The sequence below is a fragment of the Papio anubis genome, chromosome 6 (genome assembly GCF_008728515.1).
Source record: "Papio anubis isolate 15944 chromosome 6, Panubis1.0, whole genome shotgun sequence".
Classification (NCBI taxonomy): domain Eukaryota; kingdom Metazoa; phylum Chordata; class Mammalia; order Primates; family Cercopithecidae; genus Papio; species Papio anubis.
In genome coordinates this window covers 22119313-22140512 of record NC_044981.1, presented here as the reverse complement: position 1 = coordinate 22140512, position 21200 = coordinate 22119313, and the positions used below count along the sequence as shown (strand labels likewise).

The window sequence follows — 21200 nt, the reverse complement described above, 5'->3', positions numbered from 1 at the left end:
TTACAGTTTCAACTGTAAAAATACCAGAAGAAAACCTAGGGAAAACTCTTCTGGACATTGGTCTAACAAAATAATTCATGACTAAGACCTTAAAAATACAAGCCACAAAACACAAAAAATAGAAAACTGAGACATAATAAAATAAAAGGTTTCTGCATATCAAAGGAGATAATCAACAGAGCAAACAGACAGCCTGCAGAATGAGAGAAAATATTCACAAACTATGCATCTGACAGAAAACTAATATCCAGAATTTACAACGAATGCAAACAACTCAACAACAACAAAAACAACCCCATTAACAAGTTGGCAAAGGACATGAATAGATATTTTTTAAAAGAAGACATACAAATGGTAAACCTGCATACGAAAAAAAATGCTCAAAATCACTAATCATCAGAGAAATGCAAATTAAAACCACAATGATATTATCTTACATCAGTCAGAATGGCTATTATTAAAAAGCCAAAAAACAACAGAAGTTGGCAAAGACGTGAAGAAAAGGGAATTCTTATACACTATTAGTAAAACCTCTATGGAAACAGTGTGGAGATTTCTCAAAGAACTAAAGAGAGAACTGCCACTCAGTTCAGCAATCCCACTACCATGTATCTGCCCAAAGGAAAAGAAATCGTGTCAAAAAGATACCTGCACTCTTATATTTATCACAGCACTATTCTCAGTAGGAACGATATGAGATCAACCTATGTGTTCATCAACAGATGACTGGATAAAGAAAATATGGTGTGTATATATATATATATATATATAATGGAAAACTATTCAGCCATAAAACAAGAATAAAATCATGTCTTGGAGCAACATGGATGGAACAAGACGCCATGATCATAAGTGAAACAACTCCAAAACAGAAAGTCAGACACCGCATGTTCCCACTTATAAGGGGAAGATGGAAAAAAAAAAAAAAAAAAAAGATAGACATTAGAGACTAGGAAAGGGGCACAGAAGGAGAGTGGGTGATGAAATATAACTTACTGGGTAGAATGTAAATTATTCAGATGATGGCTACACTAAAAGCCAAGACTTCACCATGCAATAAATGCACATAACAAAATTCCACTTGTACCCCTTAAGTTTACACAAGTAAATAGAATTTAAAAATAAAAACACATGTTTAAAACATAGGTGGGAACAGAAGACAGAGCAATGGCTTCCAGATACTTAAAGTAGGAATATAGGGATTGTTTTCAAAGTGGCAGGAGGGATTTGATTATCCTGGTGGCTGTATCACTCTATGTGTTAAGTGGGTACTTCAAAGAACATAAGAAGTTTATTTTACTTATAGCAAACAGTCTTGGTACAAGAAAATTACATAGCACAGTTAGGGAGACTGTAGTCTTTGGAACCCTAAAACCTAGGTTCAAATCCCAGCTCTATAACTGAATGACTTGGTAATAAGCAATTTATTATAGCTAATCCCTGAGCCTGTCTAAGCTTCATCTCCCTGATCTGTAAGATGGTGATAGTTCAAAATATAACAGTAGATTCTAAAAAATTGAGGAGGAGGGAATCCTCCTCCCTAACACATTCAATGAGACCAGTGTCATTCTGATACTAAAACCTGGTAGAAACACAACAAAAAAAGAAAGCTTCAGGTCAATATCCCTGATTAACATGGATGCAAAAATCCTCAACAAAATGCTCGCAAACTAAATCCAGCACCACATCAAGATGCTAATCCACCACAATGAAGTAGGCATTTCTGGGATGCATGGTTGCTTCAACATATGCAAACCAATCAATATGATGTAGCATATTAATAGAATTAAAAACCACATGATCATCTCAACAGATGCAGGAAAGTCTTTTGATAAAATACAATATCTCTTCATGTTAAAAACCCTCAACAAACTAGGCATTGAAAGAACATACCTCAGAATAATAAGAGCCATATATGACAAACCACAGCCAACATCATACTGAATGGGCAAAGGCTGGAAGCATTCCTCTTAAGAACCAGAACAAGACAAGGATGCCCACTCTCACCACTCCTCTTCAACATGGTACTGGAAGTCATAGCCAGAGCAATCACGCAAGAGAAAGAAACAAAAGGCATCCAAATAGGAAGACAGGCAATCAAACTATCTCTCTTCACAGATAATATGATTTTACACCTAGGAAACCCCTTAGTCCCTGCCAAAAAGCTCCTTGATTCCTTGATCTAATAAATCAGCAAAGTTTCAGGGTACAAAATCAATGTACAAAATCAGAAGCATTTCAATACATCAACATCAAAAATGTCCAAGTCAAATCAAGAATGCAATCTTATTCACAATATCCACCAAGAAAAAAAGAAAAACAAAAAACAAACAAACAAAAAAACCCTAGGAATACAGCTAACCAAAGAGGTAAAAAATCTCTACAGTAAGAATTATAAAATGCTGCTGAAAGAAATCAGAGATGACACAAGCAAATGGAAAACATTTCATGATCAAGAAGAGGAAGAATCAATATTATTAAAATGGCCATATTGCCCAAAGCAATTTACAGATTCTATGCTATACCTATCAAACCACCACCAAATTTTTCAAAGAAATAGAAAAAAAAACTACTTTAAAAGTTATACAGAACCAAAAAAGAGCCTGAATAGCCAAAGCAATCATAAGCAAAAAGAACAAAGCCAGAGGCATTATACTATCCAACTTCAGACTATACTACATAGCTACAATAACCAAAATAGCATGGTATTTGTAAAACAAACAAACAAAAAACAGACACATAGACCAAAGGAACAGGTCAGAGAACCCAGAAATAAAGCTGCACACTTACAACCATCTAATCTTTAACAACACTGGCAAAAACAAGCAAATGGGAAAGGACTCTCTATTCAATAAATGGAGCTGGGATAATTGGCTAGCCATATGCAGAAGATCGAAACTAGACCCCTTCCTTACACTATGTACAAAAATCAACTCAAGATGGATTGAAGACTTAAATGTAAAACCTAAAACTATAGAAACCCTAGAAAAAGATAAAAGAAATACATTCAGGACGTAGGCCATGATAAAGATTTCCTGGTAAAGACTCCAAAAGCAATTGTGACAAAAACAAAAATTGACAAACAGGACCTAATTCTACACAGCAAAATAAATTATCAACAGAGTAAACAGACTACCTACAGAATGAGAGAAAATATTTGCAAACCATGCACCCAACAAAGATCTAACATCCTGGGTCTATAAGGAATGTAAACAAATTAACAAGCAAAAAACAATACCATTAAAAAATGGGCAAAGGACATGAACAGGCACTTATCAAAAGAAGACATACACACAACCAACAAACATATGGAAAAATACTCAACACCACTAAACATTAGAGAAAGGTAAATCAAAACCACAAGATACTGTCTCACACCAATCAGAATGGCTATTTTTAAACAGGCAAAAAATAATACATGCTGGTGAGGTTACAGATGAAAAAGAGCACTTATACACTGCTGGTGGGAATGTAAATTAGTTCAGTCATTGTGGAAAGCAGTTTGAAGATTTCTCAAAGAACTTAAAACAGAACTACCATTTGACCCAGCAATCCCATTACTGGGTATATACCCAAAGGAATATAACATGTTCTACCATGAAGACACATGCACACATACGTTCACTGCAGGACTATTCGCAAAAGCAGACATGGAATCAACCTAAATCCCCATCAACAGTGGACTGGATAAAGAAAATGCAGTACATATACACCATGGCATACTATGCAACCATAAAAACCATGAAATCATGTCCTTTGCAGCAACATGGATACAGCTGGAGGCCATCACCCTAAGCAAATTAATGCAGGAAAAGAAAACTAAATACCACATGTTCTCACTTAGATGTGGGAGCTAAATAGTGAGTACACAAGGACACAAAGAGGGGAACAGTAGACACCAGGGCCTATTTGATGGTGGAGTGTGACGATCGAAAAACCACCTTTGGGTACTATGGTTATTACCTGGGTGACAAAATAATCTGTACACCAAACTCCAGTGACCGTAATTCACCCATGTAACAAACCTGCACATGGAACCCTGAACCTAAAACAAAAGTTGGAAAGAAAAAAATGCAACAGTAGGTCAAAATCCCTTTTGAGAATTTATGAGAACAGGACAGATAAAGTTTTTAGCATATGCCTGGCACAATAGATGCTAAATTTATCAGCAGTTTTGCTGGTAAGGTTCAAGTCTTTTATTCAAGACTTCCTCTCCACCAGACTTTGCTTACATGAACATCAACAGTATTTGCCTTTGTGACTTTCCTTTTCTACATTTTCTTAGTTGTTAACCTGGTTATATTTGTATAGCCCTTTTCAAAACAGGATACAATACTCTGATAATGTTTCTGATTAGCAAATGATAACCACTTTCCAGTCCTGCCTCTCAGATTTTTCCCAGAGTCCACCTTGATTAGCATCTATGGGTTCTGTAATCTCTTGAGTCTCTATTTATAGAAAATTTTGAGTTAACAATTACTCATGATAAATCACATCCATTTTGTGCAGATTTATGCAAGTTAACTCTTAACAGGCAATCTAATGTCTATGTTATTAAGGTATACTTTCTCATCATGCCCACAGACTAACAACATTGTTTCAATGCCTTTAGAGAACTACTATGGGTGGTAGCACCTTTAGACTCATCTATAGAAATCAAGATCCAAAAGAAAATATTCTGCAAAGATATTGCTTAAAGCAGCAAGCTTCAATCTGATAAGATTGCTATTGTTAAATCAGGATTGAACAGGCGCAGAAAAGTGAATAATTAATGTATATAGGGCCCATTCTGGGATGCACCAAGCAGACGTGATGTTCTATCTATAATCTAATTGGTAGCATCACAAAGGCAGAAAAGACAGGATACAGAAAGTTCACATGAGATCTTGAATAAAAACCTAGGAGGTACTAAAAGTCATAAACAAAAATAAGAATGAAACAGGGGCAACAGTACTTTGGATCCAGAGGACATATACAATTTTCAGGACAGTAGCAGGGGCCCTAATCAATCTGCCTTATAATGAAGCAATGTTAAAAGGAGTGTGCCCATCAGGTCATGTTCCCCACCCTCTTAAATGTGCCACTCAGCCTTTGCAATGGAGAGGATTAATGAATGATCATAAAACATACTTCCAGTTGTGGTATGTGATATTTGATAATCAAGGATATGCAGAAGTCCATGGACAAAGTCAGGTATCTTGAGACATCCCTATACTCTAACATACTCCAGGAGACAACAGTTCAAGCTTTCAAAATTCCTTCCAGAAAAAGAAAAAAAAATCCAGTGCATTTTATCACATTTATAAAACTAGGCTCCATTCTTGTACAAAAGAAAATACATATGAGGTGGCCACAACTAACATGAATGGAATCAGTCTGAGACTAATACATAGACTCACGCCAAGACCGAGTTGTTGGTGCCAAGGTAAGGAGGCAGAATTTGGATTCAGATGTTTTGTAACACGACTTTTTGTAGGCTGAAAGGAAGCTTGAAGTGAAAGTTCCAGGTAAGGCCAGTGTGGTGGCTCATGCATGTTATCTCAGCACTTTGGGAATCTGAGGCTGAGGCAGGTGAATCACTTGAGTCCAGGAGTTCAAGACCAGCCCGGGCAACATAGTGAAACTCTGTCTCAACAACAACAACAAAAAATTAGCCAGGCATGCCTATAGTCCCAGCTACTTAGGAGGCTGAGGTGGGAGGATCACCTGACCCAAGGAGGTCAAGGCTGCAGTAAGACGTGATCGCACCATTGCACTCCAGCCTGGGTGACAGAGCAGGACCCTGTCTCAAAAACAAAAACAAAACAAAAATCCCAGGTAATAGAGAATGGCTTCTATTTAAATTCTGTCTATTCAAACCCAAATATTAAAGTGTTTAAAAGGGAAAAAAAAGTCTTTTTTTTTTTGAGACGGAATCTTGCTCTGTCACCCAGGCTGGAGTATAGTGGTGTGATCTCAGCTCACTGAAACCTCCGTCTCCTGGGTTCGAGCAATTCTCCTACCTCAGCCTCCTAAGTAGCTGGGATTACAGGCGCCCACCACAACACCCAGCTAATTTTTGCATTTCTAGTAGAGACAGGGTTTCACCACATTGGTCAGGCTGGTCTGGAACTTCTGACCTCAGGTGATCCACCCACCTCAGTCTCCCTAAGTGCTGGAATTATAGGCATGAGCCGCTGCACCCGGCCAAAGATGTCTTTAAGTATTTATCTAAATAAATGTCCAACTGAAGTTCAGAGTGTGTGATCTGTCAACATGCACTTTTTGAAGGGCTAAGGAGACTCAGATAACAAAAATTTGCTGCAAATTCCCTGGCCTCTCATATTGTTGGAGAGAGAGATGGGAACAAAGTGAGGATATTGAATGTTGTCAATGCAACAACAGAGTTATGGACAAGAGGGAAGCCATGTTGAATGCTGGCTGGGACCAGGGTAATGGCTCTGCTGGATTGTGGGAGATAAATAGGAAACATCTATGTAGATCCAAGAGGAGTTCCTTTCCAGGGAGAGAAAACCGCAGCATAACACATCTGGAGAAGTGTGAAGGAAACCAAAATATTTCACCCCAAAATATACTTCTTTGATATATTTCAAGATGGCTATTCAGAAGGGCTAGAAATACAAGAACAGCCGAAAAGCTGTCTTCTATAGGGGAGATTTACATCTGTAGAGAAAATTGGCATTGATGCATCCATGCTTTCTCTGACCCTCTCCCTTGTCCAGAGATAGGAAACATGACCTGAGGGTCTGATACCTTATAGGTCTAAAGAAACATTTACCATCTATTTTCTCTGAGGGCTGCTACCTGTGAGGTTTCATCTACATAAGAAGACCACCTTTGCTAGCCAGGCCTGCTCCTCTTGCCCTCTCATAACCTGTTTTGCCATAATCAAAGTTTTCATTCTTTCTGTAACCTCAAAATGGTATGAAAGTGTCAACCAGGCTGGGCGTGGTGGCTCACACCAGTAATGCCAGCACTTTGGGAGGCCGAGGCGGGAACATCATGAGGTCAGGAGTTCGAGACCAGCCTGGCCAACATAGTGAAACCCTGTCTCTACTAAAAATACAAAAAATTAGCCGGATGTGGTGACAGGTGCCTGTAATTCCAGTTACTCAGGAAGCTGAGGCAGGAGAATCGCTTGAACCTGGGAGGTGGAGGTTGCAGTGAGCTGAGATCATGCCACTGCACTCCAGCCCAGGCATCAGTGAGAGACTCCATCTCAAAAAAAAAAAAAAAAGAAAAAAAGAAAAAAAAGAAAGAAAGTGTCAACCAGTACAGGCACAGTGGTTCATGCCTGTAATCCCAGCACATTGGGAGACCAAGGCAGGAGGACTGCTTGAGCCCAGGAGTTTGAGACCAACCTGGGCAACCTAGTGAGGCCCTGTCACTACAAATTATATAAAATTATATATATATATATATATATAAAATATATATGTCAGAGTCTCACTCTGTTGCCCAGGCTGGAGTGCAGTGGTGCAATCTCAGCTCACTGCAACCTCCACTTTCTGGGTTCAAGTGATCCTCACACTTCAGCCTCCTGAATACCTGGGGACTACATGCACATGCCACCACACCCAGCTAATTTTTTTGTATTTTCAGTAGTAACAGGGCTTCACCACATTGGCCAGGCTGGTCTCGAACTCCCAACCTCAAGTGATCCACCCAGCTTGGCCTCCCAAAGTGCTGGGATTATAGCCATAAGCCACCATGCCCAGCCCAAATAATAATTTTTTAAAAACGATTTGGGTGTAGTCATGTGCAACTGCGGTCCCAGCTACTCAGGAGGCTGAGGTAGGAGGTTCACCTGAGTCCAGAAGGTCGAGACTGCAGGGAGCCAAGATAGCACCATAGAACTCCAGCCTGGGTAACAGAGTGAGACCCTATCTAAAAGAAAAAAAAAAAAAAGGTGTTAACCATCTGGCCATTTCTTTGAGTTCTTATATTTTGTTAAGACTCCAGTGCATGTTAATAAACATGTATGCTGCTTCTCCTATTAATCTGTCTTTTGTCACTTGATTTTTAAGCAAACCTTTAAAGGGTGAAGGGAGAGTTTTCGCTTGGCTAATTGCAAAGGGTTCAAAGTGTTCATAAGCTGAGGAACAGTTATATAAGTAAGGGGAGTCATATTGAAGGCTTTTATAATTCAAATGATTTCTCACTTGGAATCTGACCTGTAGAGGAGGAGGGAATGAATGTACTGAGGAATAGTAAATGAGGGAAAATCCTACGAGCAGGCTTTTAAATTTTAGGATACATCAAAAGATATTTCTGGAGATATTGTGTAGATTAGACCAGGATGGTGAGAAAAATAGGAAACAAGGAATCTAACTAAGACAAAACCATGACAGACCAATTATATTTGTGAATCATAATGGAAAGAATTTGGCATAAAACTGAGTGTGGAAGGAGAAGACACTGGAAGATTCTTTAAGAACTTAGGTCAAGAGCAATGCGTCAACCTGAGATAGAATACAGTACAAATGCAGACGAGGGTTTAGAGCAGAACACCATGGAAGAGGATGCCACCATTCAAGGAATGAAGTTTCAGCTGTAGCTTGGTCTTTGGCACCTGTTGTGAATCACATGAAAGCTACAAACCCTTTTCTCAGAAAAATGTAGGTACCCACACTGTATATGTAACATATGATTTTTTTAAAAATTTTTTTTAATTTTTAATTTTTTTTGAGATGGAGTCTTTGCTCTGTCACCCAGGCTGGAGTGCAGTGGCGCGATCTAGGCTCACTGCAAGCTCCGCCTCCTGGGTTCACACCATTCTCGTGCCTCAGCCTCCTGAGCAGCTAGGACTATAGGCGCCCGCCACCACGCCTGGCTTTTTTTTTTTTTTTTTTTTTTTTTTGTATTTTTAGTAGAGACAGGGTTTCACCATGTTAGCCAGGATGGTCTCGATCTCCTGACCTCGTGATCCACCCACCTCGGCCTCCCAAAGTGCTGGGATTACAGGCGTGCACCACCACGCCTGGCCTGTAGCACATGATTTTAGGGCATTCACAGTTCACCTTTGAAGCCTCTTCTTTTAAGAACCTCCTCACACAGAGTAAGTAAAGAAGAATATTAAAGTTGAAACCCTGAGGGACATTGTCACCAAAAGCGTTAGCAAAAAAGGACAACTCAGCCTAAGAAACTGAGGATGAAGAAATGACACCATGGATTCCAGACAGCTGCTGATTTTCAGAAGTAGGAAAGAGGCAGCAATAACAAATGTTAGTACGAGGCTAAATGAAGTGAGAAGTAAGCTTTGGCCACTGGTGTGTATTGGTCTAGAGATTTGCTGGTCCAGAAGCCAGACTGTTGTAAGAAGACAGAGACATGAAGAAGAAAAATCAGAATTTGTGTAGGCACACTTTCAAGAAACTAGCAACTAGGAAGTTTGAATGAGTAACAGAGGTAAGATAACAGATTTTTTACTTATTGTTTCTGGATAGGGTTGAGCTAAAACATGAGCCTGCTTCTTGGCCAAAGGGAAATAGCAGAAGAGTAAGAAAGATTGAGATAAAGTAGAGAGAAAAAAAAATTAATGCAGGAAAGAAAGGAAAAGAAAAATTATTGCAAAAAGAGAGATTATTGGAAAAATTAATGCCTAGAAAAAAACATTAAAGAAAATTATCTTAATCATGGCAATTTAATGGAGGAGAGGTGACACTTTCTATGAGACAGAAAAGAAAGAAAACACCTTTCAGCTGTGGATAATGGCAGATACGGAAGAAAGAAGACAGAGGAGATTGTACTAGAGGATATTTACCTTCTCTGTAAATTACAAGGCAAGGTCACAAGTGCTGGGAAGGGATGTTACGTGCTTAATGGTGGAGGTGGGAAAGGCAGTCATATGTTATAGATATTAGTACAGTATCCTTTTTCACCACCATGTGTTCAATACCTAGCACAATGCATGACACACGATGGAAAATCTCTAGATATACATTGAATGAACAACTGCAATTTGAGGAATTTCGGTGCATGGAAAAATGTAGAACAAGCTGATAGGTCAAATGAGAATAAAAGCCAACCAGGGAGTAGTAAAAGGTGTTCCAGATATTTTTAAGAGGTTTAAGAAAAGGAAGCCCAGAAGTACTGTAATTTATGACCTAATGGAGAGCTTCAGATGATCTGCAGTGATCCTAGGAAGAAAGGATCTACAGCCTCCTCAGGAGCTATTCAACCTTGCAGTCCTCATACATCCTTAGAAAACAGGTATCCATTCAATGAATAAGTAATTACTGACAGCTGGCAGATAACACTTGTAAGTTTCTTATCCAACACCAAATACTCTTAGCAGAGATGGACAGTGTAGAAAAAATAGTTAATTACACTGTCAGCTGGTCACCTGGACTCTGTGGATCCCACAAAAGTAAAAGGAATGACAAGTAGGACTGACCCACAGCTCTGCAGCACATGTCAGTCTTGATAGAGGGGACTCACTCATCTGCGCTTTGTATCCTTTCTCATGTTGAAAACCATTCAAACCGAAAAACAAAAATCCCTCTCAAAATCCAAAATAACAGTCACTGAACAATGGAGAATGGAAGGCATATTATTAAATCTCTCCCAGTGAAGGGCTGTTGAACTAGAGTCCCAGTGACTTGGGCTACATGATGTGTTACAGATGCTGTGTTCAGGTGTCTTTTGAATTCACATTATATCTAATAAATCACAGTATGTTCACTTGTCCTATTAAAACTGTATTCTACCTTACCAGGTCTGAATAATTTGTATAAAATTGATTGCTACAGTTCTCACTAGAAGCTCTAATTGCATTCCTGGTATAACTTAAAATGATAACCTTATCTTAATTAGTAGCATGATGCAGAAATGCTTTTGAAAGCCTCTGAGAACTAACCTGCATTTTTAAACACAAGCCCTGGGGCTTTTAAAAAAAAAAAAAAAAAAAAAAAAAGATTCCTGTTGAATATTGCTGAACACATGAGCCAATGTTAATATATCAAAACTACAAAAGAAAATTATCCACACAGCAAGAGAGACTAAACAATGCAGCCCACACCTCCTCTGATCAAGCAGTTTTGCGTCTCTCATTGTAGAATCACACAAGATGTCATTCTAATGCTTAGTTAGACCTCTGCAGATTGTTGACACCCACAGAAGAGTCTTTCTCTGGTTTTTCTAATGACACTATCGATAATCAGTAGAGCATGACAATGGCGGAATGAGTAAACAAACAGATTGGAGGGTACGTTTTGTCTTCACACGGGATTAATTACCATACAGATCTCCACTAACAATCCCATAGGCTCCCATATCAGTCTTCTTCCCCAGTCAATCCTAGTTCATTTAATTCCAGCCCTCCTCATCCATCGCAAGCTTTCTAACACCCCTTTCTGGTCTGCCCATGTTGAGAATGTCGGAGTGACGCTCTAAAAATAAAGGTTCCCTGTGGGAGAGGTTACACTCTGTGTGTATGTTTTCTGTATTATCACTGTGGTGAAAAGATGTCCAATAGCTCGCCGATGATAACCATTACCTAAGAGAGCACCTCAGAACATCTGAACATTAACATATCAAACAATTGCCTTAAACTATATTATGGCAAAATAAAAGATTTTGCAAGTAAGTCATTATTGTAAACACCCAAAGTAGACGTCACAAGTTTTTCAACATAATGCTTGTAAATTGAGGCATTTTCTAATAATCACTATGCAGCTGGGCATATCTCCTCAAATTTCCACCATAAAATAAATATTAGGTAGACTTTTGTTAATCAACCAGAATTATTAACTATAGCTACCCCCAGAAATGTTGAATAGATGCTATTTCTAGAGGAATACTCTTCCAAGCTTGGCTTCTGAGATCTGTAGCTTCTTCCTATAAGCCAGTACCACTTGGGGAATAGCTACCTTCCTATAAAACAATTTAGCATTCCCTTCTTTGAAAATGTAAATGGTTCAAAAATGGTTTAAATTTTAAATCCTTACTAGAAGTCAACAATTTTGTCTAGAAGACAGTGGTTAGCAGTAACAGAGGATATTATAGTATGATATTATCATTAGAATTGAATAAAACTAGTGGAAAGTAATAAGATATAAACACCTAACATTTTATTGTAGTTCCATCTAGCTTAATTTGTAAGCATAGAATATAGTAAAATTAAATAGGAGAAAACAGGTACATAATAACGTTAATGTGTGCCAATATTAATGTGCTTTAAAAAACAGTTTTTTTAATTATCAAGGTCTTTTCAATAAGAGCATGAAAGCACTATTTTAAAATACCCGCTACATGCAAGAAGCTATGCATTGTAACTGATGTGAAAGTAAACTGCTCTTACAAGATAGCAGGGCATCAATTTAATTCATGTTAAGCTTGTCTGCAATAAGATATGTCATTTCAGAGAAGTATTAGTATGTGTAGTGTATATGGGCATATATTTACATAAGCAAATTATCCATACCTTGAAAGTCCCATAAATGTGTATATTACTAGGCACATTTCTTCTTATTTAAAACTGTATCTCTGGACTTGAGTAAGGAGATTAAAGACTAAACATATATTAGCACTGTGAAAATTCAGCCTGAAAAACGTCAGGATAAGAGATATTTTCATCAACAGATATTTCAAATTGACTGACCCCAAATCTGTTTAAGACTGTTCTAAAGAAGGAAAAGCCCTCATATAATTTAACTTGCTTTTCATTTCGTTGGTCTGACAGCCACATACTGATAACATCTTCAGGTTGCAAATCCTGCCTTTCTACCATTGCAGTTATAGTCTCATTTACAACATTAATGTGCTAAATAGGGACTGCATAAAAATCTTCAATTATTTTCAGACAGTCTGTGCAACATTGCTGCTAATTCTAATGCCCAGGAAGCACAATCATCATAACCTCTGCTATGATCCCAACAAGGATTCCTCAAGCTCCTTAAAAATGCATTAATCGCCCCTATGAAAGTCACTGCTTGCTTTTAACGAAGATAATGTATGTTACTGGGATTATACCACTGCATGCAAAATCATTAAAGAAAGGGAGACCAGAATTTATGATTAAGCCTTTGGACAGCAGGGCACTATTTTAACCATAAAAATCACAATCTGCAGAGACAGTGGCCAAAGCAGAGGAACCATTAAAGACTTATAATTAGCATCAATCACGGTGACACTACTGTTGGCATCTTTATTACCTTAAATACACTAATCAAATACTTCTGCATTGAGATGGAAAGATTGATAGGCAGCTAGACATAGAAAACATCTCTATGGAGAACAACTTTAAATTATCTGTTCTAAAGATTTAAAAAAAAAAAAAAAAAGTATTGGTATTAGTCAAGCGGGATTCTAACACACAGCTCCAAGGGACAAGTACTCAGAATGGACCTATGAGGTTGTCAGGGTCCTCATGTGGATGCTTTAACACTAAGCATTTCTCCAAATAAACACATATTTGCATGTCCCCTCTGGGAACCCACTGGACTTGCTTAATTTGGATGAAAAATATAAATAAATAAATAACTTAAGGGAACATAAGCATCAGGCTACTGTGTCCTATAAATAAACAGCCAAGCACTCCTGCCCAACATTTATATATTTTCTAGCCTTCTCCGTACATGTGCACACGGAAATGAAAGACAAAAGGAGAGCTGAACTTAGTACTATTTACATAATTACAATAGGGGCTGTCAATATTATCTAATTGCATCGCTGCTCAATTTCATACCACACAGACTCTGAAATATGCTCTTATTATTACTGCTCATATAAATATTTCAGTCTTAATGAACAAGAAGCCGCTCAGCCTCTCTGCCACCCCTTGAGCCCATATGGCATTATACCTTAATGACTGTAATTTTTAAAAGGCGTTCTTCTCCAAACACTTTCTGTGAACACTATTTCAGTGTTCATAAACTGAATTCTTGAGGTTAAGGGCACACACCACAAAGAAAGGATATGAAGTAGTTTGCCTATAAAAAAGTCTGGCTGGAATCAATTCAGAATCATGGATAAAGATTTGGCAAGGCATCTCCCAAGGGTACAACTTCATCTTTGCCAAACGAAATAATAATTGCAAAGACTTTCGTTATGAAGATGATGAGCCCCAACAATCATGTTGGCTCCAAAGTTCAACTTTTACTTACAAGTTCCTTAATTGGCACACCCACCACTAGGTTTAAAAAATATATTACATTTCCTTTACACCTGTCTCTAAAAAAAAAAAAAAAGGTTTGTGTGTGTGCATAAAAAACTGGGCAGAGTCAAAGGACATTCTTCATTGCTTCCCCTCAGCAGCGAATAAAGGACTGAGGAAAGAGAATGAATGATAAAGATGAAACAATTGGAAGAAGCAAATTACTTAAAAGGAAATACACACAATTTACTGAAAGAGTACTAGCTAACTCAAATCCAGTTTCATTTTAAATTTTGTGGTTAAAGAAAGAAGATTTTCCAATATAGCATGATACCCTTACAGAGCCAAAGACTAAGGAAAATGCTACACTTTGACTATTGAAACTTCCATTAGTTGGCTGGGCACGGTGGCTCATGCCTGTAATCCTAACACCTTGAGAAGCCAAGGCAGGAGGATCGCTTCAACCCAGGAGTTTGAGACCAGCCTGAGCAACATGGTGAGACTCCAGCTCTACAAAAACTACAAAAATTAGCCAGGTACAGTGGCACACACCTGTGGTCCCAGCTACTCAAAAGGCTGAGGCGGGAGGATCACTTGAGCCCAGGAGGTTGAGACTGCACTGACCTCTATCACACCAACACCACTGCATTCCAGCCTACATGATAGAGCAAGAACTTGTCTTAAAAAAAGAAAAAGAAAAAAGGAAAATCCTACTAGTTTAAGTCAATATTTAACAAATCACTCCAAGACATTACACCGCAATTTTAAAAAGGTTCCAGTATTCCCAACTTCTCTCAAATGATGACAGCAAACACATCTGCTTCTTAAAAGGCTAGCAGTCCCTTAAACATGAATAGGGTTTTACATTTTACCAAGTAATTTTATACATATTCACTTTTGCATCAACCTTGTGAAGCAGATAAGATTATTTCCATTTTACGGATGAAGTTACAGACTAAGAGAGGGTAACAGGCCTCTCAATGAGCACCCAGATGGTACATATATCAATTGACTCAACACCTTCTCCACTATATCATGCTGACCCTAAGTTGCTTTCAAATATTCCATAGCCTTGTTAACTAAGGAGAGAAATCATGAATTACAGATGCTGATTACCTGTGGTAAAGACAAATATTAAAGAGTACCTCTTACCAAGAGAAAGCTCTTCATAAAGAACCAGTAAGATGCATGTTAAGCATGAGAGACTCCTACCTAGTCTGAACATCAGTTTGCTTTGTTTAGAGATGGGTCATCTTGCTATTCCAGTCCAAGAGTTTGCTTTTCACTGTTGAATCATCTGATTCTCACTGACGCCAAAGGAATGGGAAAGGCTGTGCAATACTGTATGAGGCTGACCTTACCACTTACGGAAAAGTTGCCAGCCAGACACAGAGTGTTGGCTAATAATGAGTCAGAGATAGACTCATTAGTATCAAAGACTTTTATGTTGAATCCTTAACAAAGGAGCTTGATGTAAAAACAAGGGTTTAAGACTGGGAAATGGCAAAAGAAAGGAACAGTCACTTCCCCATCAGAGGACGCCCTTTTGCCAAAATTTGCTGAAATGTGTACACAATACTTTTAAATAGACATGAGTTAGAAAATTCATATCAGTAAGTGCTGCATGCTAGATCCAAACGAGGAAATAACTTGAAACCTGGCAAATTATCTTTTAACATATTAAATAGCTCAAATCTTATTGGTTTATATTTTCCAGTTAATGTCATTTTGATATCAAAAAGAGGAGGAAAAAGATAATAGGAAAACCAAAGGACAAAAATAATTGCATATAATTATATAATACTTAAAAAAGAAAAAGAAAACCTTCATCTAACAGCAATGGCAGGAGTAGGCTTATTACCAGGACAACATTACCACCCTGGTCCACTGCAGTCTCTTTTGCAGTGTTTCAATGCCTCTTTTATCTTGTTGCTCCAGCAATAATAACTCAAGTTATATAACTACAGTCCTGAGTTGACTACAAAATACAATGTGTGTAAATTAAATTGAGGTTTCTCAATTTTTAATACAGGTAGGGATATTTTTCATTATATTTATATGTTGCACAATGGAGTCATTATCATAGGAAAAATGAGCTGTGGATATTAAGGACATGGAGTTAATTAACAAATAATATGGAAAACTTTGATAAATCAAAGGAGCTTCTTATCAGTAGAAATGTTCTCCCAATCTAGCAATAAATATTCAAACAAGTCATTTTAAATTATATACACGCTGTGTTGTCATTTTTCTAAGGTGATGGATAAGGAGATTTAATTTCTTTAACTTGGGCATGTTTTCATTTGTTGGAATTCTATCAGATAATGACCAATATAAAGTGTGTAACAAAGAGGCTAGCCATTACAGGCACACAAAAGCATGGGTTTGCCCATCTCGTGCCCTGTCCTCAATGGTGATCAGTGGAGAGGGGATGGAAAATATCTGCTTGCATATGAAGACTCTAAAAATATGAATATAAAAAGAATCCCAAACAAATGTAAGGCATAAATTTACAGCACTCTGGTGGTTTGTTTGGTCTGACTTTGAAAATAAAAGGTATGTAAAAGGACCAACATGCTATTTTAACATCCTAAAAAAAAAGTCACTTAAATAGTAAGAATAAGTTATGAGATAATGGAGGTACTAAATGGCCCACTGAACCCCGAAGGGAAATTAAAATTCCTAAGAGGAAAAAACTGCTTTGATGCATACCTCTCAGAGAAACAGAAAAACTGGATTTATCCATAAACCTGGCTGGTCACAAAACACATTAGCAATGAAAAATGCCATTCAAGAAAACCCTATAGATCTATTTCTATACTCATGACCAATAGCTCCACAGATTCGACTAGAATGAAGATCATGAATTAAAAGCTTACAATAAATGGTAGCATGCAGTGGGCAAACATATACAAAGGAGGTAATCCCTGAGCACCAAATTATAGCCTCTCTCCACAAATTATAATGGCACCCCTCTACTATCTAAGATCTGGATTATGGATCTGTAATGCACACTCACTCTCCTAAAATGTAGCCATGGAAGCATGGCAAAGACACACACCTCTTAGCGCTCAAGGTCAAGAGCACAGGCCATAAATTTGCTAATGCTAAAAATGAATGAAAAGCGAAAGAGAAGAGATGGTCTCTGTTACTTTGTACTGAAGCCCATAAGTGGTTTGCAATTATCGTACGAAATATGTTTGCTCTCTATCCTTTGTATTCTGGTGTGGGAGTTTTATTTATTTATTTATTGGCCATTATATGGCCAGATCTACTATACATCAAATAAAAGTGGATCATTTCTAATGTAATAGTGACACAAATCCTTTGGAACTCATACACTATTGACATTGCATACAGTATTGACCCTGAATTTATAAAATATTGACTCACCTTTGTTTTTCTGCACTTTTCTCTAGGATATGAACTGATCGGAATGAATTTGCCATGGGCTATTGTTTTTGTTTTATTTTGGTTGGTTTTGATGCTCTCAACTAAATCACCTGGACAGACTTCTGGTAGGATTCTGACTAACCAAACCAAATTGAAAGAATCAGTTGCATGCTAGATAACAAGAGACTATTTTCATTTTAAATACATCCTGATAAAGCTTTATGGCACTACTTCATTAAATTTTAAAATAAATGTGTAAGAACTAACAAAATAACCATACCCATACTGTCGCCAACAAAGTGCACATGTGGTTTCCAGAGGGAAACAAAATGAGACTCAAGACCATAGCATTTGTAGTGGTTCCTAAGCATGGAGAGAGAGGACCTGAGCTGTAAGCTGTTCTCTCTTTCTCTCTCTCTTCAGCTATCTGCTCTTGGACAAATCTTCAACTTCCTGAAACATAAACGTAATAATATTGACATTACCTCATTGTGTTATGGTAAGGAACAGATGAGAGGGCGTATGGGAAAGCATTCTGTACACCGTAAGATGCTCCAAACACATACATTACAAATGAGAACACTATACATCTGCAAGTTAAAAAGAAAGACACACTAGTGTGGCTGATTGAAAATGTATTCATTATAATACAGATGTGCAAAAAATAATTTTTTTTTAAAACTGCGTTTTCCATCACATCACTGACTTCACGTTGCTCACAAGTCTCCATTCTCCCTTGGTGATAAAAATGCAAAACAAAACAAACATTTTAATCTGGTTCATTTGGTATCACTCGGGTTCTCTGAAAAAGAGTCAATTTGGGGCAGATTTTCAGTCTTTCGGGTTGTTTTCTCTCTTCCCCTTCCTTCTGGCATGCCAGCACCTCCTCAGAGGAAGTGTAAGTAACGCTGTGGTGGCAACAGAACATCTGCTGTCATTACTGCCCTTCTTGGGTGGGCTGCTAAAGTCTGAGTCAGGCATGGCTAATCTTGCCTGGTTGCTGGTGGTTACTGGCTTCTAACTTAACTGTAACTGTTTCTGATGTGCCTGGGATGGTCCTCTGGTCATAGGCACCAAACAATGCCTGCTTCTGGCCATCTCCCCCAACTGACTAGACTCCTCATCTCAGCTCTATCTGACACTCAGACTCAGCTGTGACCCCAGCTTGGAGAGGGGCACCCTGTAATCTCTGCCACCAATTTCCTTGCTTTGAGCTACTGGGACCCGGCAAGGTGTGCTGATGCCCACTTATAAGGTCACGACATCTGTCCCTCCAGAACATCTGGCTCAATTTTAAGACATGAGGTACCTGGAAAAGACGTGAGTAGAATGGCCTTTTCTTCAACAGGCCACTTTTCAACTCTACTACCTGAAGCAGAGTGGTTTGGAGATCCTCAAAAGGCACTCCCCCAGGGTTCCAGAGGATCAGGGAGATACGGCCTCCTCTGCCTCTCCCTCCTCAGCCTTCCCAAGTGTTTTGTGTTGTTTTTAATCCCTTTGTTCTTGATCCCCATCCTCAATCTCTCCTCAAGCATCACTTTGCCCCACTGGAAGGGTCCTCCTTTCCTATGTGGTTACATCTCACTTTACATAAGATCCTGTCTCAGATCCTCAGGGTTTTTTCTTCATATTTAAATGTAAGCTTTAGAATTTTCAACAAATCCTGGTCTTTATAAGAACTTCTCTGACAGCTGCCAGGGCACATGTGTTTTGGAATGTAGGCTGTCCCTGCCCTACTCCTAAAGCTACAGAAGCTCTCAATCCCTCATCCATGAGCATGGCACCTGCAGAGCAAGATTTACAGGGATTTTTTTTTTTTTAAGCATCAGGAAATGTTTCAAAATTGTATCCTTACTATATTAGCTAGGCAGTTTAGGATTATGGGAGATTTTCAAGAGTTTCCTGAATAAAGAAAGAAAGAAATATAACTGAAATAACACTTACATGGGGTAGATATTATTAGCCCATTTTACAGATGAAGAAAGGAAGGCTCTAGGAGGTGACACCAACATTTAAACTCAGGTATAGATATTCTCATTCCAGTGTTCTTTTCATTACGAATATCATAGTTCTTTGACAGTCTCAGTAAATACAAAACAAGAAATATAAATTCCTGCCACTTACCTAAGCAAAAAAAATAATGATTTTGGTAAAGATAACAAAATAGAGAGATCCTGATGTTTCATTAAACTTCATTCACCATTTTCTTCATTCAACTACCCTTTATTGAATACTTCTGCTATAAGAAACTGTGAAATTTAAAATCTGGAAATTTAAAATTTGTCCCTGCTTTTAATGAAATCACAGTATGGGGGTGGGGGAAGACAGACAAATGTAATTACAATACACCAGGCAAGTTAAGTGCTGTATGATTTTTATTATCATAGGGCTTTCAGGCTTTCCAAATCAATTTTTTCCATGCTTCCAATGGTTACTAAGAGTACACAGTAACTCTACAAGTAGGAATTTCATTACACATGTTAGGATGTGAAGAATTACTTAGTTGAAAATATTTGTATCAATAAATCTGCAAATCACCAAGGGAAAGATAGAAATATAGGGTATATAGTGACATGGAAGTGATGAGGGCCACCCACCCCAGCTCCCTACCCATGTATCACTGGTCATTTTCTTTTTCAACAATCTCAGTGCCCTACAAACTGTACCTCTCTGGAGCAGCCACAGTTAGCCCCATTTGTTCCCATAGCAGTGTTAGAGGAATCATCAGCACTTCACATCTGTACCCAGCAGTAATGACTCACTGACCTGAGCTAACCAGAAATAAAATGCAGGCTGGGCGCAGTGGCTCATGCCTGTAATCTCAGCACTTTGGGAGGCCAAGGCGGGCAGATCACTTGAGGTCAGGAGTTAGAGACCAGACTGGCGAACATGGTGAAACCTCGTCTCTACTAAAAACACAAAAATTATCCAGGCATGGTGGTGGGCGCCTGCAGTCTACTGAGGCAGGAGAATCGCTTGAACCCAGGAGGTGGAGGTTGCAGTGAGCTGAGATTGCGCCACTGTACTCCAGCCTGGGCGACCGAGTGAGAATCCGTCTCAAAAACAAAAAAAGAAATGCAAAGGCGTGTGTTTGTGTGTGTGTGTATACATGCACACGCCTGTGTCAGAGACCTTTGGATATAAATATATATATGTATCCATACATATATATAAATATACATACATATATACACACATATATATAAAGATGTATAACTTTACTCATAATCCTTATACATCTGTATTAGGTGAAAGATAAGATGTCCAATTAAATGATACTTTAACTGGTTTATTCTCTGCATGTTTTAATCATTGAAATACATTCTCTATAGTGTGCTTCTCTGTCTTTTTCACTCAACACATATACACACACACACACACAGCATTAAAATAAATTTGGTATTCACTTCATTGAAATATTTGCCTCAAACATTTCCCAGATATCTCCCAGTGATCTGAGAAGAGTTACAGAGCGACTACTTCCAGAAGTAAGTTATGACTTTGCGATAGTATTTAGGTGTCTGGTTGTATGAAGGTTTTATTCAAATAATGGAAAGAAAATTTGATAGTTAAAGAGTGACTACAGTCTTCAAATACTAAGTGTGGTGAAAGGGAAAAATAATATAAATGTGTTTAACTCTATTCCTCCAAATTCTGAAACTCAAACACCTGCCCCGAAACATTAACGTCTTTGACTTAAAAACGAGACTTA

At 38.1% G+C, this 21200-nt stretch overlaps 1 long non-coding RNA gene across 26 annotated transcripts in view; it reads right to left on the bottom strand.

Annotated features, from left to right (window-relative positions):
* Positions 1–21200, bottom strand: part of LOC110743051 — a 553234-nt gene that overhangs the window by 89244 nt on the left and 442790 nt on the right. For 23 of the 26 annotated variants that reach the window (XR_004184220.1, XR_004184216.1, XR_004184225.1 and 20 more), the window contains one exon: positions 17769–17941. The exons of the other annotated variants lie outside the window; for them this stretch is intronic. This is a non-coding gene — a long non-coding RNA (uncharacterized LOC110743051). The remainder of the gene's footprint in view (positions 1–17768; positions 17942–21200) is intronic. 26 annotated transcript variants of the gene reach the window in all.